Genomic DNA, 13,666 nt, shown 5'->3' on the forward strand with positions numbered 1-13,666 from the left:
AAATTACGGAAATCACCAAGAGAACAAATGTCAATTTAATCACCTAAAATACCAATATAATCACCCAACCAGAATCACCGATCACCAATATTTAATCACCAAAAATATCATAACAATCATCAAAATCGAACCAGAATCACCCAAAATATTATAGAGAAAAATAAAAAACCTAACCCTAACAAGGACTGTCCGTTTAGGGTTTACCTGCCAACGATTTGATTCAAAAACTAACAAATTTCTGGCTTAGATACAAGCCCTAACCAGGTGACAATGCAACCCCAGAGCTTCGGCACAGAGCAATCAAACCCAAGTGCGAAGACAGAGTACCAGCGTGAACAACAAGAGAGACCGAGAGCGCGCTAGTCACTAATTTTCTCCTTCGTGAGATTGACGAGACCGAGCGATGATACAAAACGTGAGCAGCGAGAGGTGTGAGAGACAGAGAGAGAGAGAGAGGTGAGAGATATGAGTGGTAATTAAACTGCAATGCAAATCCCTAACCGCATCCAATCCAGGTTCCATTCCATTACAGAGATGAAAGCAGATCTGTGAATTAGTGCTCGAAATGATACCTGAGAGACTCCGAGCTTTGCGAGAGAAGAGAACTTTGAGCTTCGCAAGAGAGCAGAGAACGTTGAGCTTCGTAATAGAGTAGAGAACGTCGAGCTTCGCGAGAAAGCAGAGACGGTCGTCGAGCTTCGCGAGAGAGTTGCAGCTTGTGGAGAGCTACAAGGAGATAGAGAGGGTAGAGCATCGGGAGTCGGGAGTCAGAAGTCAGGAGTCAAGAGTCGGGAGTCGGGAGTCGAGAGGGATTTCATGATTTTTCTCCGTCACTTTTTGTTTTAAGAAACAGAAAAACAACTAATAGGCATTTCTTCATTCCTGTTTCTAGGAACAAAAATAGAAATAAATTTCAATTTTTATTTTATAAATAGGTGAAACATAACAAAAAAATCAAACATAAAATATGATGTTTTTCTCTTTCTGAGTACAGAAAAATGGAAAAACCGTTTCTGGAAACAAAATCAAACGGGCCCATAGTTATGGAAGTGATCTTCTCCAACCTTACAATTGTGAGCAGAATTTTCACAACTCAACTCAGATTCAAAGAGGAAGAGATATCTCCTTCAATAGAACTTCTTTGGATATGAAATTTTAGGATTAAGATCCTCGCTCGTAGCCCTCTCAATACCACAAAGAGAAACTACAGAAACCAACTACTACAATGACGAAAAATTCCTGAAATCAACTTAGGTGGGAGTCTACCACATGGTCCACACTGGTCTAAACTTGGGTATAGAAAGTTGGAAGTAGTAGTGCAAGGATCGATTCAAGAGAAGAGAGAAGGTAAGAGGTGAGAAGAGAAGAAGATAGGGGAAGTGTGCAACCGAATGTGGGAGAGAAAAGATTCCTCTTCTCTATTTGATTTACTAATATGATGTCAGTATTACATACACCTCTCTAGGGAGGTCAAAGGTAAAAAGGTAAAATTACAACATAAGACAACAGGATACCAAACTAGTTCCTAAACTACCCTTATTGCATAAACTCTTTCACTCCCCCCTCAAGTTGGAGAATTAATATCATACATTCCTAACTTGCACAGAAGGGCATTGAACTGATGAGGGATGAGCCCTTTGGTGAAGATGTCAGTCAATTTATCGCGTATCTTCACAAAAGGAGTACAAATGTAGTCAGAGAATCTTCTCCTTGATGAAATGTCGGTCCACCTCAATGTGCTTTGTCCTGTCATGTTGCAGCCTTGTTAACACAATAATCTCATAGGTGCCTCAATATCAAACCCCAACTCTTGGACCAATCATCTCAACCATAGGAGTTCACATATTCCATGAGCCATAGCCCTGAACTCTGCCTCTGCACTGGATCCGACCACAACAAGTTGTTTCTTTCTCCATATGACCAGATTACCTCCCTTATGTAGACCATCTGTCAGAACCAGCCCAATCTGCATCAGTGTAGCCCTCTATACTCAAATGGTTGTGCCTAGTATATAGTAGTCCTTTCCCTGGAGTGGACTTCATATACCTGAGGATGCGATACACAACATCCAAGTGCCCACTTTTGGAGGCAAAGTATAAACTCACTCAGCACCCCAACTGCATAGGTGATATCTGGGCGAGTAAAAGAGAGATAAATTAGCTCCCCTACTAACCCCTGCATCAAGAGAAGGGCCGCACTCTTCTCCTAATTTGCGGGTCTATTCAATAAGAGAATTTATTGGTTTGCAACCCAACATCCCTATTTCTTTCAGCAAGTCCAGAACATACTTCCTCTAACATATATTTGTTCCCTTCTTAGAACTTGATACTTCAATCCCAAAGAAATACTCCAAAGGTCTCAAATATTTCATCTCAAAATGTTAAGCCAAGTAGGTCTTCAAACTAGCTAGCTCAGCCCTGTCATCTCCAGTCACAACAATATCATTCACATATATAATAAGGGTTGTTATAGTACCATTACCTCGTTGGGTAAATAGTGTGTGGTCAGCTCGACTCTGGGAATATCCATTCTTCAAAAAAGCTTGTCTAAACCTCTCAAACCAAGCATTCGGGGATTGTTTGAGACCCATACAGAGAAATTTTAAGAGATACTCTTCCTTCAACTATAGGGAACTTGAAGCCAAGTGGAGTTTGTATGTACACTCCCTCTTCTAAGTAACCATACCAGAAACATTCTTCACATCCAATTGAGGAAATAGAAGGAAAGTCGCTTGTGAAATATTTCTATTTATTCTAAATATGTTTCGTGCAAGCATTCAATCTCTAATTTCATAATGTAAAGCAAAGTGTGCAACTGACGAAAATGAAACAATATCATCCACATAGATAATAAGGGTTGTGATGGTACCATCACCTCGCTGGGTAAATAGAGTGTGGTCAGCTTGACACTAGGAATATCCATTCTTCAAAAAAGCATGTCTAAACCTCTCAAAACAGGCTTTCGGGGTTTGTTTGAGACCATAAATAGACTTTTTAAGAGACACTCTCCCTTCAACGATAGGGAACTTGAAGCCAAGTGGAGTTTGTATGTTTACTACCTCTTCTAAGTCACCATACAGGAAAGCATTCTTAACATCCAACTGATACAATGGGCAGTCTCTATTAACTGCCAATAATAAGAGAACTCTTAATCAATTTTGTTTAGCCACAGGAGCAAATGTCTCCTAATAGTCAATCCCATAAATCTGATTGTACCCTTTGGCCACCAACCTAGCCTTGTATATCTCAACAACACCAACTAATCGGTACTTCATTATGTAAACCCATTTGCATCAAGCTGGAAATCTTTCCCCTAGAAAGATTAAGTAGCATCCAATTACAGTTCTTCTCAAGTGCCATCATTTCCTAAGATAGGGCTTGCCTCCACTTTAGGTCAGACATAGCCTCAATGACATTTTTTGGAATAGGAATAAGGATTGAAGAAAGAGCAAATGAAATGACAAAATCTGTAGGAGAGGTAGCATCATAGGAAACAAACTGGGATAGAGGACTAGAACAAACTCTCTTAGTTAGAATGTAAGGATTGTGATTAACCAAGGAAGAAAAAGAGAGAGAGAAGAAGAAGAGTGGGTAGAATATGTGTGCTGTGAGTAAAGTCTCACTAACACCAATATATTACTTCATAAACATATTTACAAGCAATTACACATACCTCTCTGAGGAGGAAAAGGGAAAAATAAAATATAACATGATAAATTACTAAACTACCGTTAGAGTAACATAACTAATATCTCTAACACTCCCCCCTCAAGTTGGAGAATAAATATCATGCATTCCCAGCTTGGACAACATAGAACTAAACTGATGATGAAGAAGACCCTTTATGAAGAAATCAGTCAGCTAATCTCCAGTCCTCACAAATGGTGTGCATATATAGCCAGTGTCAATCTTCTCTTTAATGAAGTGTTTGTCCACCTCTATGTGTTTTGTCTTGTCAAATTGCACAGGTTTATGGGCTATACTTATGGCAGCCTTGTTGTTACAATAAAGCCTTATATGTGCCTCAGTATCAAATCCCAGCTCTTGGACCAGCCTTCTTAACCAGTGAAGCTCACACACTCTATGAGCCATGGCTTTAAATTCTACCTCTGCACTGGACCGAGCCACCACAGATTATTTCTTGCTCCTCTATGTAACTAAGTTGCCACAAAGGTGCAATAGCCTGATGTAGATCTCTTATCAGAAACTGAGTCAGCCCAATCTGCATCAGTGAAGCCTTCTACCCTCAAGTGGTTATACTTGGCAAAAGTAGTCATTTTCTTGGAGAGGACTTCAAGTACCGGAGAATGAGGTAAACTGCATCCAAGTGCCCACTCTTAGGAGCATGCATAAACTGACTCACCACCCCCACTGCATAAGTAATGTCTGGACGAGTCAAGGACAAATAGATACACTTCCCAACTAGCCTCTGATATTTTCTTACATCAACAAGAGAAGGGCCAGCATCTTCTCCCAGCTTATAATTCTGCTCAATAGAAGAACTTGCAGGTTTGCAGCCTAACATTCCCATTTCTTTTAATAGGTCTAGGATAAATTTCCTTTGGCATATATTTATGCCCTTCTTGGATCTAAACACTTCAATCCCTAGGAAATACTTTAAGGGTCCCAGATCCTTAATTTCAAACTGTTGGGCTAAGTAGTTCTTCAGATTGGCTCTCTTAGCTCTGTCATCTCCAGTAACTACAATGTCATCAACATAGACAATCAAAGCTGTAATGATGCCATTACCATGCTTAGTGAATAGAGTGTGGTCAGCCTGACTTCGAGAATAACCATTCTTCAGGATAGCCTATCTGAACCTTTCAAACCAGGCCTTTGGAGATTGTTTAAAATCATACAAAGCCTTTTCGAGAAGGCACACCTTTCCTACAGCTAAAGGGAACTTAAAGCCGGGAGGAGTTTGCATATACACCTTTTCTTCTAAGTCATCATGTAGAAATGATTCTTCACATCCAATTGATACAATGACCAATCCTTATTCGCTGTCAGAGATAAAAGGAACCTTATTGTGTTATGCTTAGCCATAGGAGCAAATGTCTCTTGATAGTCAATCCCATACACTTGACTGTATCCTTTTGCCACCAGCCTTGCTTTGTACCTCTCAATAGTACCATCTGATCGGTACTTGATTGTGTAGACCCACCTGCATGGCTACATCCAACTGGAGTTCTCCCCCTTGGAAAGTCAACCAATTTTCAGGTACAATTTTTCTCCAAGGTCATCATTTCCTCAGTCATAGCTTGCTTCCACTTAGGGTTAGACATAGCTTTAGAAACATTCTTAGGAATAGAAGCAGATGAGAGAGAAATAGTAAATGCAACACCTATAGGGGAGAGAGAGTCATAGGAAACAAAGTGAGCTATAGGATTAGTACAAGCTCTCTTTCCCTGTTTAACAGCAATAGGAAGATCTAACTCTGATGCGGAAGGAAGGATATTACCTGACTGAGGAGGGAGGATCTCAGGAGTTGGATTCAAAGAGGACTCTTGGTAGGTCTTCTTGTTCCCCCTTGTGTACATAATGGTCACCTTTTCATTACCTGAACCACCTCTTGAATGATCACCAACATCAATAATATCCACCTCTTTATGTTTCCCAATGTTAAGCATAAAAGGAGAGATAGACAATGGGGAAAGAAAAGGGATCTCATCAGTAGAAATTTCACTTTCATTATGCTCCCCAAGGATTAAAGTATCGGTATCGATTTCCGTATCAATCAGCCAAAATTAAGATATGTATCAGAGGATATCGTATCGTATCAAAGATACGCTTAAATGTAAGGATTGTGATTAACCAAGGAAGAAAGAGAGAAAGAGAGAAGAAGAAGAGTGATGGTAGAATGTGTGTTGTGAGTAAAATCTCACTAACACCAATATATTACTTCACTAACATATTTACAAATAACTACACATACCTCCCTCCCTAAGGAGGAAAAGGGAAAAATAAAACATAACATGAAAAATTACTAAACTACCCTTAGAGTAACATAACTAATATCTTTAACACTCTTTCCCTTAAAAATAGCAATGGGAAGATCTAACTCAGAAGGAAGGGAAGGAGTGTTACTTGACGGAGGAGGGTGGATCTCAGGATGTGGATCCAAAGAGGATGCTTAGCAGGTCTTCTTTCCTCTCTTCTGTAAGCAATAATTCCTTATCATTACCAGCTCCCCCTGAATGATCAATAACATTAACAAGCAGGTCTTCTTTCCTATCTTCTGTAAACAACAATTCCCTTTCATCACCAGCTCCCCCTGGATGATCAATAACATTAACAACATCCACCTCCTTAGTATGCTCCCCCGAAAGACGATGTTGATGAGGAGCAAAGAAAGGCACAAATTAAAAGAAGGTCACCTCTTTGGATTGAAGTCGCCTTCAAGAAGTGGGATAGTATCACTTATAGCCTTTGGTAGAGGAAAAAATACCCAAGAAAAGGGCATTTGAGGGCATTAGGGTCAATTTTAGTCCGAGCAAACTTATTAACATGAATGTAGCAAAGACACCCAAAAACCTTGGGGGAAGAGAAAAGGCAAAGGCCTAAGTAAATAAAATATCTAAATGAGATTTGAATCAAAAAGTTTAGCAGGCATATGGTTGATTAAGAAAGCAACAATAAGTATATCAAACCAAAATTCTTAGGGACATTTATGCCAAATAGTAAACTCCTAGCAACTTCCATTAAGTGGCTATTTTTCCTCTCAGGTACCCCATTTGCTGGGTAGTGTCAACACAAGTAAGCTGATGGATAATGCCATTATCGGAAAAAAAAAGTGTTGGAATCCACCATAATGTATTTCCCTGCCCTTTATCAAAACAAACTATCTTAATTCTAGTATCAAATTGAGTGCAAATCATTTTTTAGAAATTCTAGAAGCATCATAGACTTCACTTTTATGTTTCATCAAAAAGGCACATGTAGCGAGGGGGAACAATCATCAACGAAGAATACAAAATAACGGTAGCCAAACAAATAGGTAGTGGGAGAAGGTCCCCAAACATCAGCTATGAAAAGTAATAGTTGGTCTATTACCATGATAAGGATAAGAAGAACAACAATGTTTAATGAATAAACAGGGTTCATACTTCAATATATGGGAAGTATAAATGGAAGAAAAAAATGAGGCAATTGTTTTTCTATAACACCAAAAGATAGATGGCCAAAGCGTAGATCCCAAATCATCAAAGAGTCAACGGTGCTATAATCCCTAAGCCCACACACATAAGATTGGGCAATAGTAAAAAAAGATGTGCGGGTTCAAGAAGATAAAGCCCTTTCTCCTCACGCCCACTGGCAACAATCCTCTTCATCACCAAATCTTGAAAAAGATAATGAGGAGGAAAAAAAAGTGACAACAATTCAAAGATTTAATCAAGTAACTGACAAATAACAAGTCAGTGGCAAAATTAGGTACATGAAGAACAGAATCATTGGAAATAGAAGAGGTAACTTAAACACTACTCTTACCAAAAATGGAGGAAAGGGAACCATCGGCAACTCAGCCAAAAAAAGCCCAAAACAGGGCTGGAAATCTGCTGTGAGTTGGTCTACAGTAATATAATATTCAAACAGCAGCTTGAACAGAGACTGACCTCACCCCAACTTGGATGAAATAAAATCCAGCAAGCTTGACAAAGAACAGGTGAAACAGGACTTACTTGAAATGGGAGAAAAAAAGCATAGGACGAGGGGGAACAACCATTGATTCCTTACCAACAAGACTAAATTAGAATCTCTCTAATCCCATACTTTCTCACTCTTCACTGAATCTATAGCAGCTTCTTTCTCAGCAGCAAAAGAGGCAAAGCCAATTCTTCATTCATCAAAATCGTTGGTTAGCCAAATAGCCTACAAGCTGTTTATTTAAAAAAGAAAGATGCCCTACCTAAGTAAGAGAATTGTCTAACACAACTTACATAGTCAATAGGAAACCTCAAACAAAAAGGACACTTAAAGGAAGCCCTTTACACTAGGTAAAGGTCTTTAAGTTAAACTTAAATAAAAAACCTAAACTAACCTAACAAAGTAACTCCAATATTCCTAACTCCTACCCCTAATATAGGCCCGTTAGAGTGGCCCATTACAAGGAAAACCAATTGGACCAAAGCCCAACACATATATAACCCAACCCAATGTTTGTTTTCTCTAAAATAAGCCCGATTCTATGCTTTATCTGCATCAATTCTCTGCGGCTTGAAAAAACTCAAGTTCAGGTTTTGTAAAATTAAAGGATCAACTATGTTAATGCATATCCATCTGCAGCCCATAGTAGTATTTTGGTAGCTCATGTATGATTGGAATGTAGTCTTCGAGGCATAGAGCTTTCTTTTTAAAGAACTTTGGTGGCATGTCGAACTCAATGTGCTCAGCCTTTGAATCAATATCAACTGTGAATGCATATCTATAAAGTCCTCAACTTTGTAGCATTCTCATCGAAAACTTGAGGCACAAGCTCTACCTCTTAAAGAACTGCATCATAAATATCAACGATTTCTTGTGTAGTGTTCCCAACCACTATCTCAGTTTCCAATTTCCACTGTTTTAGTTTTGCCTATTTTGATCTCTTCAACGTAAACCTCTTTGGTAGAATTTTCTACCTGTTGATACTTTGTCTTTGAAGCCACAAGCATTGTTTCTTCCTTGTCATCACAATTCATCGTGATCACTTCATCTTTATCTCCAACTTTAAACTCCATTTCTTTGAATGTGTCTTGTGTGAAACCTTTTTGGTATCCCCAACTTATGAATACATTATGGCAAAATTTTTAAGTTTTATTTACTTTTGAATTTTGTATGAAGTCTTTTATGTTTTTTCCAACCCCTTGTCTATTTTTTTTTAGGGTTTTTAATAACTTAGCCTTGCAAGTTGTGTGTGATTATAGCATCATTGCTCTAATACCACCGTTGTCACGGCCCAGTTCACATAGAATCGGACCGGTGACCAGGTTCCCTTCGGGTAACCCAAAACCACTAGGATCATCTGATACAGTAACCACAGCATAGCAAACCACAAGTAATCATGAAATATAATATTCTAGTTCAGTGAAAGTCTTCCCATATACTCTTGATACCTAAATTGTTATACCTAAAGTATTTACATGTGGGTCTGTAGGCATGATATTTACACAAGAAATAACAATTTAATTATCGAGAGCATAAATGGGAAATATACTAAAAGAATAAAAAAAAAGTATAGTAAATAGAATCTGTCACTGTTGCCTTACAACACAACCCTCACACGGGTAGCCGTCACTGTGTTCGAATTTTTTAGAGACCCACCAATCCCCCATTGGGGTTTCGTCGTGGGACCCGACAAGAGTTCCTTTACAAAGTATGCTTCAAAATCATCTAAAAAGGTGTGTACACGAGGGGTGAGCTCACTAGCTCAGTAAATGGAAAGAAAGACGTACACAAGCAAATGCATTTCAAATGATACTATATGTATGAGATTCATTTTAATCCTATTCCACCTAAACAATCATTATTATATCATAGGTAACGTGCTACTCACAACCACAGTGTGCGTATGCCCCAAGTTCAAGACGCGTTCTCCATCCTATGATAAGCCCATAGGGTTGTCGGAGAAGCCCACTATGAAAACTTGAAAACCCACTGTGAAACCTCAGAAAAGTAAATCGTGGCCGAACCACAACAGAAACTAAAAGCAGTATGATTGGCCCTCTGAATATATCACCAAGGTTTTCAATTGTCCTAATGATCAGCCAGGCATACTTCTAACCACCACGGCGGTCCGTGATCGATGCTTCCCTCAAGTGATAACCCAACACGTAAACCCCTATTGGGTAGGGTCATAGCACGAGGGAATATGATATCCTAAACACATGCTCCTACATGAGATAGTATAAATGCATAGTACATCCATGTCCCATTCCACGATGTACCAATGCATTTGTTTTCAAGTCGACTACGGCATCTAATCTAAAAATCTCACATATGTTCGACAAATCATCACCATACCATAACATATGATAAACCATTTTCATGATTTTAAGTAAGAAACAAGCATATAGAATTTAAGATACAACATGTTCAGTTCTAAATGCATCATTCATATATCAAGAATATGCATGAGAATGACAATCGAAATGTCAATACAGTCTATGAATACATAGGATGCCAATAACACTCCTAAAATAAGTTCAAAGTCCTCTCCCCACTTACCTATTTTTATAGAAGAATCAGCACTCGTGGTACAGGTATGATCCAGAGTGAGAAGATGACTTTCTCAAAACCTATAACAGATAAGGAGTTTACAAATACGTCCAATTCAGGACTATGATTGATGTAGGATATGGTCACGATGCATATAATAGCGTGAAGAAGGTTGTCGGTGAGTTTGAGTTCCATCGGAGCTCATTTGGGCTACAGGTGGGTCATACAGGTGGGTAGGAGAACCCACCTGTGCAGACTGTCCAGACCGACGGGTCATACTGGTAGGTGTGGCACCCACCAGTCCTACCTATCAGTAGACACAGAGGAGACAGGCGGGTCACACTGGTAGGTGTGCACCCACCGGTCCTACTTGTCGGTATTCCATGGGTTTTTCTGTTTTTCTTCCTTTCTTCATTCCACCTCTTGGAAACCCAATAGGGTGGTTCCCACTCCATTTCCCACACATTTTAAGCCTCATCTACTTAATTGGTCCATGGATCTAAGCTATTAACAATATTTGGGGAAAGTAATCATACCTTAACTTGAAAAACCCCAAATTTTGGGATCCTCTTCCCAAACTCAAATGGTACTTCAATAACTCCCAAATCTTTGTTCCCCTTCTTAAATCCTTAAAGGGAATCATACAAGGGTTCAATTATCTTCTAGATTCAACCACACACAAAAAGGGTTTCATCATATCTTAAGGGTTTATGGTGTTTCTTACCTCAATATGTAGATCTCAAGACACCGGATGCTATTCCGACAACAGAAGTTAAGATGTGGCTCCGGAATCCAAGGGGGAAGCCTCTTTCCCCCCCTTCATTCTCTCCTTCTTCCTCTTTTCTCCCTCTTCTTTACTCCCCCTCACGAAACTTCGCTGAAATCATAAATAGGAGAGAGAGAGAGAGAGAAGGGGTTTAAGTGCTATTTATACTTTGGTTCATTAATATCTTGTAAGGCCTGTTTGGTTTTGCCCATTTATGGACCAAAACACATTAATTTACGTTTACGGGCGAAGTAGCCTACATCATCGGCATACAAGACCTCATTTCGAAGAGGAGTCCAAAGTACACGTGCTCACCCAAGCTAGACCCGTTGGGGTTCATATTGCCCCAACAGGTGGGTCACATTGGTGGGTCTCGCACTTACCAGTGACACCCACTAGTTGGCCAAACAAGCCAACGTTATGGTATTTTGGAGGAAAACGGAGTCAACATGTATCTTACTCTCACCACGTGATGTTGACTAAGTTCTTATCATTCAAATATGATAGAATACCTTCCCTATTCGTACATGACCATGTGATACGTGCAAGGGCATGGCTTTGGCATGCGAATCACTTTGGGTACCAGTCCAATCTTATCTGGCCACCCCGCATTTGAGTCACCCTTGCTATTATGTACCATAAGGCACCGGCATCAACCTGTCCCGATTTGGACCCTGCAAAACCAAATCGAACTGACCGATCAATAAATCGGGTTTAAAGAGCAGGGCTCTATTAGTATGGTGTTCTTTTTATTTTATGAGTGACATGCCCACCTTAGTGGGAGTTGCACCATAGCATACATTTCATACTGTATGTGCTTTGTTACAACCGTTTGTGAAAGTGACTGAATGGATCCCTTTTTCATCACTATGCGAGCCACTTAGATCAAACTAAGTTGAACCTATAGATACCCTCTACCTGCGACCATATTATGAAGAGGATGGCCAATAACACTACTTTTATGTGCTCTTTAGGATCATGGATTATGCGGTCCAGCAGGTCACGATAGGGAAAGTGGTTGGGAATAGTCAGATTGATATGTGGGCTTAGGGAAAATTATTTGAAATTACACTCTTGTTTTGTGGCTCATTTCCTGGGTGACTTGTCATATTTGTGTTTCAACGTAGTTATGAGCACATTGCATGTTTTAAGGTCATCACTACTCATTCTGAGGGATCGAGAGTGCTAGATTTGGTGTAATTGGACTGTTCAGTGTGCCTTAGATTATTTGTGAGTGATGTGTTACGTTAGTTAGATGGAAGCTTGATATAGCACTCTGACATTTGTACTATCTCATTAGATTGTATGCTCCATTTACTCTGTGATGAGACACCTATTGGGCAATTGGATTGAATGTTGTCATTGTTGGCAACTAGAAGGTGATGTGGTGTGGCCAAATTTATTAGAATGGTTCAATAGTTGTTGGATCAATTATGGGAATCTATAATTCAATTTGAACCATCTTGGTTCAATTGTTAATATAAGTGAAGAGAGGCCGTTCAATTGAATTGGATATATAACGTTGAATATGTCAATTGTTTGCTACCCAACTTGGCATCACATGGATTATAATAGGAAGCAAAGCTAATTGGCAAATGATACGATGGAGCAACAATACAATGGGATTCTATAGGTAATTTACATGTGCTATCCATATAAGAAACTAAAAACTGGTGTTGCTGCCTAGCTAGAGTCGAAGAGGTTGGTTTATGGTTACATGTGATAATGGAAAGAAACAGAATTCTAAAACAAAGGATTTTCAAGTCCATGTGTCAACATCCTATTAGTTAAGCTAGTGTTTCAATAGAAGGAGTTTAAGAAGTACAAATCCTATGGGATGTCTTTTTCTTGTGTGAATCGATACTGTCCAATACATGTGAGGAGTAGTGTTCCTATCAAAGTCTATCTAAAATCTGAAAGTGTGGGAGTTTCCTAAACACGTTACAACTATGGTGATGTGGCAGTTTAATAAAACAACAGGGAGAGAAATAAGGAAAGGTGTTGTGCTCCTCCTGTGCGTGGGGAGAAGTTGAGTATGAGCAGAATTTCAAATTAAGAGGACTCCATCACGCATGAGCAATCCAATCGATAGAATATAGCTTCAATTCTTTAATTCGGTTTCTGTTTTCAACAATAAAATAGGTTCTTTTGGAAGAATATGTGGCTCCTCTATAACTAGCAAAATCGAGAGAGAGAGAGAGAGAGAGAGAGAGAGAGAGAGAGAGAGAGAGAGAGAGAGAGAGAGTGGAAGTTCAATTTCTGGTTTTGCGACTCATGATCACGTCCTCTTCCTTGATGTTGCAGTAGAGAATGGGAGACATTATTATTGGGTGTTGCTATCATGTTGATTTAGCATTTAATTGAATGAGGAGCATTCAAGGTGCCGTTTAAGCATCAAGTAAGCAATCATCAACGGGATTACACTGGCTGAGCTAATTCATATATGAAATCCCTATTTTTGTATTCTAGAGTCTGTTATTGTTGAGAAACTCTATATTAATGATGTATTGGGTTGGAATTTTATTTTATTGATTTAAAATTGTGGACCTAGCAAGTTAGGGTTTGTCTAGGGTGTGAGGTAGTTGCCCTTATCTGAGTTGCATCTCAGATTGAAGCAGGGATAGGTGTTCCTGGACCATTATAGTAGTTGAAAAAGTTGAGTATTAGTGAAATACAAAACTCTATATAGGTATTCCTCCATGGATGT

The 13,666-nt window shown here is 39.2% G+C and overlaps 1 protein-coding gene across 1 annotated transcript in view; it reads left to right on the forward strand.

Moving 5' to 3' along the window:
- Positions 1 to 440: 440 nt before the first annotated feature.
- LOC122076908 (uncharacterized protein At4g15970-like) overlaps positions 441 to 13,666 on the forward strand; it is a 21,574-nt gene continuing 8,348 nt past the window's right edge. Inside the window, exon 1 of the mRNA XM_042642545.1 lies at positions 441 to 456. The gene's annotated coding sequence lies outside the window, so the exon portion shown is untranslated. The remainder of the gene's footprint in view (positions 457 to 13,666) is intronic.

The sequence above is a fragment of the Macadamia integrifolia genome, chromosome 4 (assembly GCF_013358625.1).
Source record: "Macadamia integrifolia cultivar HAES 741 chromosome 4, SCU_Mint_v3, whole genome shotgun sequence".
NCBI classification, from domain to species: domain Eukaryota; kingdom Viridiplantae; phylum Streptophyta; class Magnoliopsida; order Proteales; family Proteaceae; genus Macadamia; species Macadamia integrifolia.